At 42.6% G+C, this 15,062-nt stretch overlaps 1 protein-coding gene across 2 annotated transcripts in view; it reads right to left on the reverse strand.

The window, feature by feature from the left end:
* The window catches only part of GALNT7 (polypeptide N-acetylgalactosaminyltransferase 7), a 141,031-nt gene that overhangs the window by 22,019 nt on the left and 103,950 nt on the right, over nt 1-15,062 (reverse strand). The gene's annotated exons all lie outside the window — the stretch shown is intronic.

The following is a 15,062-nucleotide window of genomic DNA, read 5'->3' on the forward strand; positions in this document are numbered from 1 at the left end:
ATTATTGACCTAATCAACATATGTGAATAAAAGATAATCTTTTATATCTTAACAGAAATACAAGGAAAAAGAGAAGCTATTATGAATCAGGTTACTCTTCAATAAAGCTACTTCATTAACAACATTTGAGTAAAAAGAACTAATTTATGCTGAGAAACCCTGAGATACTATTCATAGCTCTGGAAGATGATTTTTTTCACGATTTAGATCTTAGCTCATTTCCCTTCTTGAAAGCTGAGATTAAAGCCCTCTATTACTGTGCTTGACAGCTGTCCTGTTTTACTAAATATTCATAAAAATTAAGAAGTCGACTCAAGACATCCAGCAGTTACTAAAGAGCTTACTGTTGAATAAACGTGAAAAATTCTAACATTCTTTAACACTATTGGATTGGCTGAAGAAGGATCTTTACTGGCTGGCACCATGGTGTAGTATGCCAAGCTACCGCCGACACGGGGATGCCGGTACATGTTCTGGCCACTTCACTTTCAATCCAGCTCCCTGCTTTTGGCCTGAGAAAGCAGAGGAGGAAGGCTCAAGTCTTTGGGCCCCTGTTTCATGTGGGAGAGCTGGAGGAGGCTCCTGGCTTCTGATGAGCTCAGCTCCAGCCTTGCTGTCATTTGGGGAGAGAACCACCCTTCAAAATAAAAGTAAATCTTTTTTTTGTTTTTAAATAGGAACAATCTTTAGTTCTCCAACACAAAACTATCTGAACTATAGCAGGCAAAAAGTTACCAGAAGCATTTTTCTAACTGGAAGAAAGCAAAACAGGGCCTGTTAAAGACATACAGACCCAGGTAAGGCTCAGGGGTTTCACAGCAGCGTGATTTTCAGAGAGCTTGCATGTGTAACCCAAAGTGGAGAGTGGCCAAATGTTCCTTCAGAGTAACAAATTCACAACCCTGTTGCTGGGGCAGTGCAGATCTTGTAGGGCCACAGGCAGAGCAAAGCATGTCTAATTTGAGACAAGTAGATGATTAAATCTCCCAAAGCAAACGAACCTGGATACAGACCTAGGTAAACTTTCTTCCTCTGACTCTTACCCACCGGGCACAAACCAGCAGAAGAGGCTGGAAATTCTTTTATAGTAATTTTGTTTTACACCACACTTGGTGAAAACATTAAAATATGGAAGGGAACTTGGGATTTGCTGATTTCTTGGGCCTTGGGACATCTTTTGCTGTGTTCCCAGGACATCAGTGGGGATCAGAAGGGAGCAGCAGGGGCACTGGTGCTCATTTGGGATGCTGGCGCAGCAGTGTGGAGAATTAGCCTGTAGCACCAACACCCTGGCCCCTTTCTTTTATTTATTTATTTATTTATATTGGAAAGTCAGACTTATTCATTTTTATTGGAAAGTCAGATTTATAGAGAGAAGGAGACAAAGATCTTGCATCTGCCTGGTTCACTTTCCAAATGGCTGGAACTTAGCTGATTTGAAGCCAGAAGCCAAGAGCTTCTCCTGGTTTCTTGTGACTGCAGGGTCCCAAGGCTTTGGGCTATCCTCTGCCACTTTCCCAGGCCACAGGCAGCAAGCTGTTTGGGAACTGGAGTAGCTTGGAATCAAACTGGTACTCATTTGGGCATTGGCATTAGAAAGTGGAGGATTAGCCTGTTGAGCTACCGTGCTGGCCCTTCCACAGACTTAAAGAAAGCAACATGGAAGGTAGCTAAGAGTTAAAGAGCAGGAGGCTGCTGGGAGTCACATGTAGAAGAGATGCAATGACTTGAGGTGGAAGATAATAAGAATTCAGGGGCTGGGCGTCAAAGACCTGGAGGGTTTGGAGCAGGGATGGTGTGACGGGGCAAAGGCCGGCAGCAGCACCGATCCCAAGTGGCTGTAGCCAGGGTGCTGTTATGCTTTGAATGTAACCTCACACTCTGTATTAGCAACTGGAACCCCAATGCAACAGTACAGGAGATGGGGCCTAATAAATGTGACTAATACATGGGGGCAGAATGAATCAATTCGCCCTCCTCTCATTCATGTATGTTCCTTTGCTCTTCCACCTTCCACCATGGTATGATGCGACAAGAAGATGCTCAGATATGGGATTTATCATCCTCCAGAGCTGTGAGAAGTGAGCTTGTATATATTTTTAATACTACTGTCCTGTCGTGGCAATACAAAGTGAATTAAGATTCTTTCAGGAGCAGATGAAGTCAGCAGGGAAGACAGGGTGCATTTCTCACTTGCGGCCATGCGGGGGCAGCAGAGATGGGAGAAAAGCGAAGAGCCCTGGGCGGTAGGATGAAGGCAAGGGTCCACAGGGCCCTTTACGGTTGACCCACACTGACTGCGCTGCCTTTGGTTACTAGTTTTGTTTGCCACCAACAGCTTGAAGCCTTGTCCTGGAAAAAGGGTTTTTGCTTCTTGGGATCTTTTGTTTGCCCTTTTGAGATGAAGCCACTGCTAACAGCCGACAGAAGCAGTGCTAGAAAGGAAAGAAGTGCCCGTGGTGTTGAGGTGAAACTCTTTATTCTACATAATTTCTCTTATTTTAGTGGCATAGAATTTGTAATAAATTCTAATGAGTAGGCAGGCCAAGTAAAACAAGAATGTCACTTTTAAATGGATGAGTCTTCTTACGTATTTCAGATTAATTTCTCCTCTCTGGAATCTTGGTTTCCAAGAGAGCTTTCAAATCCTCGACCATCAATGCAGCGGTGGGTAACTACTGCGGAACAGACCTGGCTGCAGACACGCAGGGTCAGGTTAGAGGCACGCAATAACCGAGGTTCCTAAGTCACTTCTAGGTCATGTTATACAGTGTTTTCATGTCGACAGATGCTTGCTATCCAAGAAAAGATCACAATCAAGATTTTTCACAGCAACATTTTTATAACAGCAGATTTCAGAGCCCAAAATAAAAATGCCTGCAAGAACTGACCTGTGTTCTCCCTATAACAGCTGTTTTTAAGTGACTTCAGTTTGATATGAACACTTGCTCTGTTTAGACTTTATCAATAAAAACAATTCAGTAGATTATGAAAAATGTACCATTTGTTAAGCTCCAACCCTGCAATCTATCTATACTAATATTCATCTACAGGAATGTGTGTGTGTGTGTGTGTGTGTGTGTGTGTGCACTTACATACTTATATGTGCAAATTATTCATCCTGTCCCATTGAAAATCTATCCCGTAGTCTAGATCCATCACTAAAGCCTCCGAGGGAAGAGTTACCATAGCGAATTTCTTTTATACATAGGAAGTAAATTTTCATTTTGTGAAACAATCACTTTTTTTTTTTTTTTTTTTAAAGATTTTATTATTATTGGAAAGCTGGATATACAGAGAGGAGGAGAGACAGAGAGGAAGATCTTCCATCCGATGTTTCACTCCCCAAGTGAGCCGCAACGGGCCGGTACGCGCCGATCCGAAGCCAGGAACCTGGAACCTCTTCCGGGTCTCCCATGCGGGTGCAGGGGCCCAATGCATTGGGCCGTCCTCGACTGCTTTCCCAGGCCACAAGCAGGGAGCTGGATGGGAAGTGGAGCTGCCGGGATTAGAACCGGCGCCCATATGGGATCCCGGGGCTTTCAAGGCGAGGACTTTAGCCGCTAGGCCACGCCGCCGGGCCCGAAACAATCACTTTTAAACTATGTACTTATATTTTTAAATAAATTGACAGCTTTTTCTGCTTCCATCCAAACACTCTTTTGTTCATTTCCACTATAAAAGTGGGAAATGCTCAGAAGGTACAGGAACAGTGCTGACAACAACGGCTGAGTAAGTTCAGCAGCTTCCAGAAATCCAAACACACTGTCAGTGCAAGCAGCACCTTCACTGCTAAGCCTAATTGCTCAAATCCAACCAAGTGAATGGAATGGATTTGACTGAAGGGTTCCTTTTGTACGCACTTTGGTGGGAATGGGACAACACAAACTCCTTGAGAATATGCAGTGCTGGGTCGTGTTGCTGATAGCATATCACACACAACAAAATAAACAAACATTAAAAGAAATTTATAGACCAAACCACCACTCTCTGAAGAGCCTCTGTTTTGTCCATGTATTTCTCAGAAAAGGCTTCTGTAGCAATCCGGTTGTGGACTAGACAATGTAAGGTGGCAAAGTTCTGAACAGTCTGTTAATAATTCCTTCCTAAGCGGCCTAGATTGCACCGAGTGCCTGGATTTGTCCACAATCTCCATGCCAACTCCAGCGTCCTGCCCCGTGCACTTTGCACAGCAGGAGAGAGCTACAGCACACCACGGCACTGGCTAGTTCAAGCATTTAGTGAACCAATGGATGGAAGAGTTTTCTCTTTTGACCTTTAAAATAAAGCTAAAAAAGAATTACAATGGCATTTTGGGGGGGGGTCAGAATATCACACTGCTAGCCCACAGACTTTCTCCCCAAATTACTGTATGATCCAGTGTTTCCCACCCTATAGTTTTGCAACTGAGCTCAGCGCAAAACACCACGGGCACACCTGCTGAGTTCCATGCAGCTGGCTTAGATGCCTCTGACAGGAGGTTTTGATATTTTTGATGACTTTGCCATGTACTGAATACAACATCCCTGTTAATTTTCTATGTTCAAAACTTGACTAGTATGGCTTCTATTTCTTTATCTACTGTTTGTGTGCATGGACACAAGTAGGTCAAAAATCATGCTTCAAAGCTGCATGTTCTCCTGGAGAGTACAATATCACTCCGTTCATCACTTTCACTAATCAAACTACATTTCTTTATCTCAACCACAAGGATCTGAATACTTTACACAAATATCCCTCTAAATCAAGATGCAATAAGGTATCACACATCCCCTGGGCCACGAGAGAAGTTTACCCTGTCTCAGGTACCGCCCTCTGGGGTTGTGCTGTGCACCTCGGTCCACACCAAGCTTTCTCCCTCCCCATAGGAAAACACAGGGTGCTAACCTCCCACGTTCTCTCTGCTCACATCTCTCTCCTGCCTGGTATCTCTTGGTTCCTTGCAGCACTTCCTCTCAAATTCATGCAGCAAGTTCTTTAAGATCAGGTGTGACAGAGGCTTTACAGTCCTCAACAAATCCACTGTACTCCCAAGATGCACGCTGGCTATAAAACTTTTGACATGAAGATCATTCCTGCAGCTAGACAGCTAAGAAAGAACCAAGAAAAGCACTGAGCAAGACTGCTTTTCCAGCAATATCAAAATCATGGACTGTTCTATAATTTGCCTACTCTTTGCCTTTTCATTATCCAAGCAATTTTAATATGAAAAATCTTTTTGTTTCTTTTCTTGTGATGCATTCAGGACCGCCTCCGGCCTTTCTGAATGCTGCACTTTTCACTCAGCCCTGCTAAAGTGCCTTTCTCTAAGACTCCTCGGAGAGCAGTTCCCGAGAAGTGACACACGTCAATCCTGAGCAAGCAAACACAGCAGGGCAGGCACAGTTCCTGTTGCTGGACTCCGACCTTCCAGAACTCCACCTGGCGCCTACCAGGGCTCCTGGAGAGCAGAGACTAAGAGACGTGAAGGTCAGAGTCTGTTAGCCTTCACATGGAGAGCAGCACCAAGAAAGGCACTTTAGTTCTCAACTCCTCAGTGGCCGACTCCGGGTCACCCATGGCCTCCTGCCATGTGTACTTTCTCGACTCTGCTTCTACAAGACACCCCCATTCTTTCCAATTGTTAACTCACCTTCTCTCTCCCTTGTAGGCTTTTTAAATTGCTAGCTAAATAAATCTGCCATAGTCCATGTCTAACATACAATCTTATAAATGTTTGTACATGTCTTCATTGAATTAAAATTCAAATTTTTCATTTGCTTTCAAATCAATCTACTTAAATATTAAATTTTAAGATTGTTGGGGTGGCACATTGGCCTAGCAGCAAAAGTCCTTGCCTTGCTCACGCTGAGATCCCATATTGGCACCAGTTCTAATCCCAGCAGCTCCACTTCCTATCTAGCTCCCTGCGTGTGGCCTGAGAAAGCAGCAGAGGATGGCCCAAAGCCTTGGGACCCTGCACCCATGTGAGAGGCTCAGAGGAAGCTCTTGGCTCCTGGCTTCAGATCGGCTCAGCTCCGGCCATTGCAGCTGTTTGGAAAGTGAACCAGCAGATGGAAGATCTTTTTTTCCTGTATCTCTTTCTCTCTGTAGATCTGCCTTTCTAATATAAACAAATAAATCTTTAAAAAATAAATAAATAAAAAGTAGATACATCCTTAAAGAATAAAATTTAAGATTGTTGGATATCTCTCTGGTCAAGTTGCAGGAAATAAACTAGAGATGGCCTCAAATACGGTATTACCTGATAGACCCTAAAAATGAATTTTGTGAATGTACAGAATTAAGCTTAAGAGAACCATATAGGCTAATGGAGAAAGGCACTGATGTATAAAATATTAATATGAAACGAGAGGGAAAAATGAATTTAGCACAAATTTGTCACTTTTTGATAATGCATTCTTCCTTTTGACACAATAAAAGAGGGTGCAGTGTGGTTTTCATCCAATTATTTTCTCAAGCTCTACCACAGTTGTCTGAGTATCTCCTTGACTGTTACACACTCTTGTCTGGTAACTTTTTCCCGTTTTTTTTTTTTTTTTCTTAATGAATAAGTCCTCCCTCGAAGGGTAAAACTTAAGTCTATAACAGAACTCCTTGTTCCCTATCATTTGTAAGACAAAAATATCAGCAAAGCTCACCTTAGCAGTTCTACTCTTAGAACACTATTTTCATGTATTGCATTAATATTCAACATATGTGTTCATCTGATTTCAAAATGACTTTCTGGCAATTCCTTTTTCAGTGGTGTACTACACAGAATAACTCCCATTTTCTTCATTAATAAGCTACATATTAAAACTGAATAATATATATTAAACTTTTGCTATGTTGGGTCTGAAAATCAACACTGGGGTTGGTGCAGTGGTGCATCAGGCTAGCCCTTACCCTGTGGTACCAGCACCCCAGGGGTGACTGTTCGAGTCCTGGCTGCTCCACTTGGGATCCATCTCCTACTATGGTCTGGGAAAGCTGTGGAGAGATGGCCTAGGGCTTTGGGACCTGCACTCATGTAGGAAACCTAGAGGAAACTCCTGGCTTTCTGCTTTAGACTGGCTTAGCTCTGGCCAATCTGGAGAGTGCATGAACCAACAGATGGAAGATCTCTCTCTCCAGCTCTTCTCCTCTCTCTGTAATTTTCAAACAAAAATATAGAAAATCTGAAGCAGTTAACACAGAATTACAGGTTAGGCCTGTAAAATGCTTTTAAGTATATCATCTTTAAGGATGAAACTAGGTAATTGAGAAAATATGGCTGTGAGTTATAATTTGGATTATATCCTACAGTGCCGTGGTTGGAAGGCGGAAGACTAGAGCAAGAAAGAGGGCAGGGCCAGTGGGCGGCTTTAACTCATCATGCCCGTAATCCCAAAGTGGTTCACCTCTCAAACAGCTCACTTAAAATCAAACATTGGTGTTTGCTATGAGTGCTGTGGCTGTACTTCTCCCGGGCAGATTTTGTTTTCTGGGACAGAGACTTGAGATGCGTAAATTTATTTCATGTCCAAATAATCAATGGATCGGAGGGAAGGGGATTATTTTCAGAAGAGCAGCATGACGAGGACCGGGAATCTGCCATGCGGAACCCTGAACGCTGGGAAAGCCACAAAGAGAGCTGGTAAGGGCCCGCGGCGTGGTCTAGTGGCTAAAGTCCTCGCCTTGAGCGCCCTGGGATCCCATATGGGCGCCGGTTCTAATCCCAGCAGCTCCACTTCCCATCCAGCTCCCTGCTTGTGGCCTGGGAAAGTAGTCGAGGACGGTCCAAAGCTTTGGGACCCTGCACCCATGTGGGAGACCTGGAAGAAGCTCCTGGTACCTGGCTTCGGATCGGCGCAGCACCAGCTGTTGCGGTCACTTGGGGAGTGAATTATCGGATGGAGGGTCTTCCTTTCTGTCTCTCCTCCTCTGTATATCTGACTTTATAATAAAAATAAAAAAATCTTTAAAAAAAAAAAAAGAAAGGTGGTAAAAAGCAGGGCTTCATGTAGCTTAGGTACTGAAGAGAAGCACCGTTACCTGTGCAGAACACATACTCTCCCCTCTGAGCCAGGGCTCTACGTGAAACTATTTCTATTTTTTCCAACATTCTGAGGCAGCTGCTTTCCCAGCACCCTCATAAGCAGTCTGACACAGCTGTCTAGTTGTTCTCCACAGTGCCACCTTTCCTGTCCCTGGCTCCTCCATTCAGAGCTTAGCTGAGAATGATCCTTAGACAGTGTGTATGACTGCAACTCAGAACTTCAAAACAGTGGGCGAATTGAAGGTCTGTCATCATTGGCCTTCAGTGGGAGTGCTACCACGCAAACTTCTTGAGACTGTTCAGTGGTAGGTTGTATTCCTGATAGCATATCACACACAGCAAAACAAACATTGAAAGAAATTAATTGAGGGCCTGGAGCGGTGGCCTAGCGGCTAAAGTCCTCGCCTCAAAAGCTCCAGGATCTCATATGGGTGCTAGTTCTAATCCTGACAGCCCTGCTTCCCATCCAGCTTGTGGCCTGGGAAAGGAGTTGAGGATGGCCCAAAACCTTGGAACCCTGCACCCGTGTGGGAGACCCGGAAGAGCTCCTGGCCCCTGGCTTCAGATTGGTGCAGCTCCAGCCACTGCGGTCACTTGGGGAGTGAATCGTCAGATGGAAGATCTTCCTCTCTGTCTCTGCTCCTCTCTCTCTATATGACCTTGCAATGCAAATAAATAAATAAATCTTTCAAAAAAAGAAATTAATCGAGTCTTGTAGTCTTTGAGGCGACCTTAGAAAATGTCACAAACTGTTGGGCAGACCCTCTCGAGCAGGACTTTAGCAAACACTTCCGTCTCCGCGATGGATCCAGCTTACGCCATCCTCCTCACAGCATGTCCCAGCAAGCCCAACTGAGCGACAACGGCACTTTCTCCATTTTGAAATGCCATGAGGGGACCGCACAGCCGACAGATGTCAGGAATAATTATGTGGGAATCAGTATGTCCTTTTGGTGATGACCTAAGTGGCCTCAGGCCATGGGATCTGTGAGTATCAGATGGAAAAGTAGTGTGGTGAGCCACAGAGAACAGGAGCACTACTGTTTATTTCACGCATAAGAAAAGTGGAAGTTCTGTCGGGGTACATGATATGCTCAAAGTCACACAGTGACAAAAATGAGCTTTAAAAACCACTCCTCTGACTCGAAGGCTCTTCCTCATAAATAAAAAAAAATTATTCACAAACATCTGCCTAAAACACAAACACACATTGAATTCTTATTTTCTCCTAAGTCCCAGGAAATGTATAGCCACTACCAAAATGGCTATGATAGCTCAGAAAATCTCTGTCTGACTTTCATGGTTAAGGATATGATGTTAAAAAAAAAAGTAATGATTCAGAACTATGTCTTTTGGATAGCTATCTTTAGTTTTTTTTTTTTTTTTTTTTTTTTGGAAAAGAAAACAAACTGGACAGATGTGTCCAGTTAATGATCTGAAATTTAAAACCACAATTTAGGGAGAAAAATCTGGAAAGGAGTTGTAGGACTGGACATATGTTCTTGTATATTTCTTCAAAACTCCCTGGGAAAGGAAAAAAAGAACATTTCACAGTGTGAGCCATATGGTTAGAGCTATGTTGGACTCCCACTTCAACTCTACACTCACGTACCATACTCAGCTTTTATAGATGTACAGCTTAGAAGCATCAATGTATCCAAGAAGGAACAACTGCCACAAACAGGGATAAACATGATAACACTGGTGCCACGCACGCAGTTAAAGACAATGATGGCAGGAGTGAATGAAGCTTTGCATCTCTGCCTTACTTTACATTGTACTTTCTTCCATAAAGGATTTCTGATAACTTGCAAAGGCACACAAAATGAAATGCTACCACAAAAATCAAAAGTAAAGAGGAAAAAGATAAAGAATAAGGGTGAGGAAAAGGAGAGCCAAGAGTGATTCTCATTAAATGCCTACCAGAAGGCCAATGGCTCTGTGTGCACAGCTCCAGGGCACCAATCACAAAGAATGGCACTGTGAATGGTACCAGCCTGCGCTGTAACATGCTGGGTACTGCACCTTCTCACATCTCAGATACTTACGGATGAGCTGCAATTTGGCTTGAATGTTCTGGTAGAAAAACCTAATCAGGTCTGTGTTTAACAAACCAGTTGTTCTGAAGAAGTACAATATTCTTGGTGTGAAGACCAGATGGGACTTTAAAAAATGTATTTAAATAGGAGGACTCCTTATGGAAAATGTCATGGTGAGCTCCGTTGGACTGTTTTTCACAAAGGCTTCAATGGAGACCAGTGGCATTATACCAAAGTGCAAGTCAGTAAAAACAGTTGTGCAGAGAACAAGTTGGGAATTTAAGTTCAACACAGATTTGAAAATCACACTTTGCAAACATTCTTAAAATGTTTATTGAGTCATCCTCTATTCCACATTTCATCACTCAGTGAGTGATTATGTGCTTTCCCAATGTACTCTAATTACAATAAGGAAATCACATAGACCATATGGAGGGCTTGCATTTCCAAAAGCAAATTCTGGTTCTGTTAATGGCTGAAGAAGAGGTCTAAGCTTGCAGCAGTGTCAGGGTAAGTTTAATTTGCAGTCATCAAATCATTTTCTGACAGAGAATTCTCAGATATCGCAGGAGTTAACCAGATAGGCTGTATAATATTTGCCTACAAAAGCCTTAAAGACTGATAATAAATATCCCTAGATCAAGAAATGTATGGAACTGGTGTTGTGGTGTTTCAGGTAGTCTCTGCTTATAACATCAGCATCCTAAATGGGTGCAAATTCAGGTCATTAGTGTCACACGTGGATCCAGCTCCCTGCTGATGAACCTGAGAAAGCAGCAGATGAGGGTCCAAGTCCTTGGGGCTCTGCACCCACATGGAAGACCCAGAAGAAGTCTTTACTCCTGTACCAACCCTCTCTAGCTATTGTGGCCATTTGAGGAGGGAACCAGCAGGTGGAAGATTTCACTTCCTCTCTCTGTCTCTATCTGTAACTCTATCTCTGTAGCCTCTGCCTTTTACGTAAATGAATGAATGAAGGCCCAGCGCAGTGGCCTAGCGGCTAAAGTCCTTGCCTTGAACACGCTGGGATCCCATTTGGGTGTCGGTTCGAATCCGGGCAGCCCCACTTCCCATTCAGCTCCCTGCTTGGTGCCTGGGAAAGCAATTGAGGACAGCCCAAAGCCTTGGGACCCTGCATCCGTGTGGGAGCCCGGGAGGAAGTTCCTGGCTCCTGGCTCTGGATCGGCACAGCACCGGCCATTGTGCGGCTCACTTGGGGAGTGAATCATTGGATGGAAGATCTTCCTCTCTGTCTCTCCTCCTCTCGGTATATCTGACTTTGTGATAAAAATAAAATAAATCTTTTAAAAAATAAATGAGTGAATAAATAAACAAAATAAATCTTCACAGTGTTTTTTAAAAGTGAGATGTATTATTTCATTTCTTAAAAACTCTCTCAACTATAAAACTGTAATTACAAACATGGAAAAGAGTACATAATGAACAACAGTTTGTATTTATTGACTCACAGAACAGGTAGTTTCTACAACTAATAAGAATATATTCACTGGGTGTAGTCATTAATCTTGTTAAAAATACCAGGAACCAGATAATTCATTTAGCATGGAATATAATGAATACATGAAAGTTTAATAAATATTGTATAACAGAAAATCTGGTAATACTATTTCAAGAAATCATTAGTCTACCCATTCTCCATGAGTGATCTTCACACCTCTCTTACATATTTACTTCCTTGTAATTTTCCAGACAATCAAATCCTCCAGAGGCTAATGAATCAATGACAGTGATTTGAAGTTAGTTATTGATAAGTTTATAGCATCTCTATAATCAAAAGGCAAGAAGTGAGAGGGACCTGACTTCTCACCTTGAAGAAGGCAGAGAGGCTGGGGAATCAAAAAACAGAACTTCGGACAGCATTCAATTCACTTAAAGCCAGGGCCACATGTTTGTTATACTGGCCAAGCTGTCAGTTAGGACACTTCATCCTGTGTGAGTGGATCCAGGTTCGAGTCCTGGTTCCATATTCCACTCCAGTTTCCTGCTAATGCATTCCTGGGGAGGCAGCAAGTGATGGCTCAGGCCTTGGGTCTCTGTCACCCACATGGGAAATCCCTGGCCATCTGGGGTCTTGGGGGAGTAAACTAGTGAGCAGGGGCTCTTTGTGTCTGTGTCTTTCTGCCTCTGAAATAAATCAAAAAAATAAAACTTGAAAAATAAAAGTTGGCAGGAGCATGAAGATTTAACATATGTGAACATTATAGATGAGATACAGTCAACTCTCATCCTGAAACAGTAGAGCATTAGTTTACTGAATTCTATTAAGAATCACTGGGTTTCTTTTCTTCTTTCAACCTATGCTTTTATTTATTTGTTTATTTGTTTAGGAGGCAGAGAGAGAGAGAGAGTTCTTCTGCTGGTTCACTACCCAAAGGCCCAAGGATGGCTGGGGTTGAGACAATGCTGGAGTCAAGAGCTAGGTCTCTTATGAGTGGCAGGAACCCAGTTACTTGAACCTCACTGCCTCTTGCCAGGGCTGGCATTGGCAGGAGGCCCACCAGGAGCCGGAAGGGAATCCAGGCATTCTAATCACATGGGCATCTTAATATAAAGACATGGGCATCGTAATCACCAGGGCAAATGACCACATCACTGGATTTCTAGCAGGTTTACAGCTAGGTCTATTTAGAGAGGGAGGTTACCACCAAAAGCGGGGGTGGGGGGTGGGGGAGGAAAGAATGAGACAAATCTATCCTGTATGAGGCTTAATCAATGTGAAACAGGGACACAATGGACAACTAAGGAGCTATTTCAGTTATAAAAATACTGCCAAGTCAATCTTCAACTAGCAATTTCTTTTTATTTATTTATTTATTTTTATTGGAAAGGCGGATTTACAGAGAGGAGACACAGAAGGATCTTCCATCCGCTGGTTCACTCTCCAAGTGGCAGGATTGCAGATTTTCATTTTCTTTTACATTTTCTATTAAACACTTTATTCCTGCCATTCGTTTCCCCAAACTTTCAGGAACAGAAGTTCTATTACAAATGAACAAGACATTACTAAGGCAGCTTTTATCAGCAGCCTCCTGGGTAAAAGAGTTGTGCTGGTTTCTCCCTTCTCATAAAAACTGCTATACTGAGGCTTTCCTCCGAACAAGAGGGCTTCCGGTACCAAGAGAATTAGATCAAGTTTTCATATTAACTTTAGACATGGCATATATTCTAAGAAGCAGGGGCATATTTAAAAAATGCGATTATACTCATAACCACGCTTAAGGTTATCTATTTCTTCCAGTTTTCCCCATTTTGGTTCTAGCTGCTTATTCCATGTAATTCCAACGCCTCTCAGGATAGCAGTAGTTCGGACAGAGCATAGAACCAGCAACAGAACAGACACTGCCAGACGTGGCTGCCACAAACGCTATTGTGTTTTAGAGGGCAAAGAAAGTGGTGCCTAAGTGGGAAAGGAAAACACAACTGATGGTCTAAGAGCTCTAGCGCACGCCACCCTTCACAAGGGACAGCTGAGAGCTGTCATAGCTTTCAAATCCAAACACAAAGTGAGGACTCCCGAGTTCCAGTAGAATGGCCCTCATACTACTGAGTAAACGTCATTATTACCACTTTAGAAATAAAGTACTTCATGAAACATTACACCTTTTTTTTATACCTTTCATATTCCAAGAAATCCTAGGTATTCTGAACTAAGCTGGGCTCAATGACGTTTCTCAAGAGTGAAGGAGTTTAACTTTCAATTTCTTTTAATTAGCTGCAAATGGACATCACTGCAAGTAGTAAACTAAAGAACTGCAACTTAAAGGCATTCAACTGATTCCACATGTTCCCACTGTTTTCTCATCTAGTATTTCAGGCCATTTCCTGACAGTCTGGGATTCCTGACAGTACTGCAGCTGGGATTTCCACAGAATTTTTAAAAAATATATATTAATTTAGTTGAGAGACACAGAGAGCTAGACACACAGACAAAGAGATCTCCCAACTGCTGTATCATTCCCCAAATTTCCAAAATAGCTGGGGCTGGCCGGGGCTGGAGTCAGGAGTTCAATCCAGATTTCCCAGATGGTGGCAGGACCCCAAATGTGTGAGCCATCACTGCTGCCTCCTGGGACGCGCATCGACAAGACGCTGGGTCAGGGCTAGAGATGGAAACGGAAGCCAGGTTTACAGTGTGGGATGTGAGTATCCAATGACTGCTCCCACAGAGATCTCTTAGACTAGTTTTCACAAAAAAATGAGGTTGTTTGTGCAGCTTCCTCATTACCTATCATATTAGAATGTAGAACATCAATTTAAATTTTATTTCCCCAAACAGTTCTCATGTACATATACTCAAAGAAAGTGTTTTCAATATTTTCAACTTAAGTCCTCAGGAGCAATTTGATTTTATCCCTAGGCTACCTAATTTTTCCTTTTTTTTTTCCCTGAAGCTTATGTCAATCTGGTAAATTTTCATTTTGGGGAGTGATTGTCACAGTTGAAACGAAAAAAGAATGGTTTGCTCTGTATTTACCCCCAAATTACTGCCTTCCTAATCTCAAAGACTTAGACATGAAACTATCCATATCCTTAAATGCTGCCAATAGCAATTGCCTTATATTGCAGAATTGTTAAAACCAGTGGATAATCTCATGGATATTGATGTTTTTTATTTCATTTTCATTTCCTCAAAACAGTTTTTTTTTATTAATTTCTTCACTGTCTCATAAGTCATACCATGTCTTCAAGAAGGTTCTTGATATTCTTCATTGTTTCAGAAACATGTTAGTCGCTCGGTAGCATGTTATTTAACTTCATTGTACTGTAAATTTCTGTTTTTCTTCCTGTTATTGATTCTGTATCATGGTTTTTCATTTAAGGGGATGTACAGTGTAAGAGACTATCATATCCAGATGTGAGGGTACAATGCAGTATGCATCTCTACTACCGAATCAAAGATGAATTCTCAATAAACTGTTAATTATATCTTGACAATAAAATGCTGGACACTCTGCCATTGTCCATGCCCGCAATGATGGATT

Source organism: Ochotona princeps, chromosome 11 (genome assembly GCF_030435755.1).
Source record: "Ochotona princeps isolate mOchPri1 chromosome 11, mOchPri1.hap1, whole genome shotgun sequence".
NCBI classification, from domain to species: domain Eukaryota; kingdom Metazoa; phylum Chordata; class Mammalia; order Lagomorpha; family Ochotonidae; genus Ochotona; species Ochotona princeps.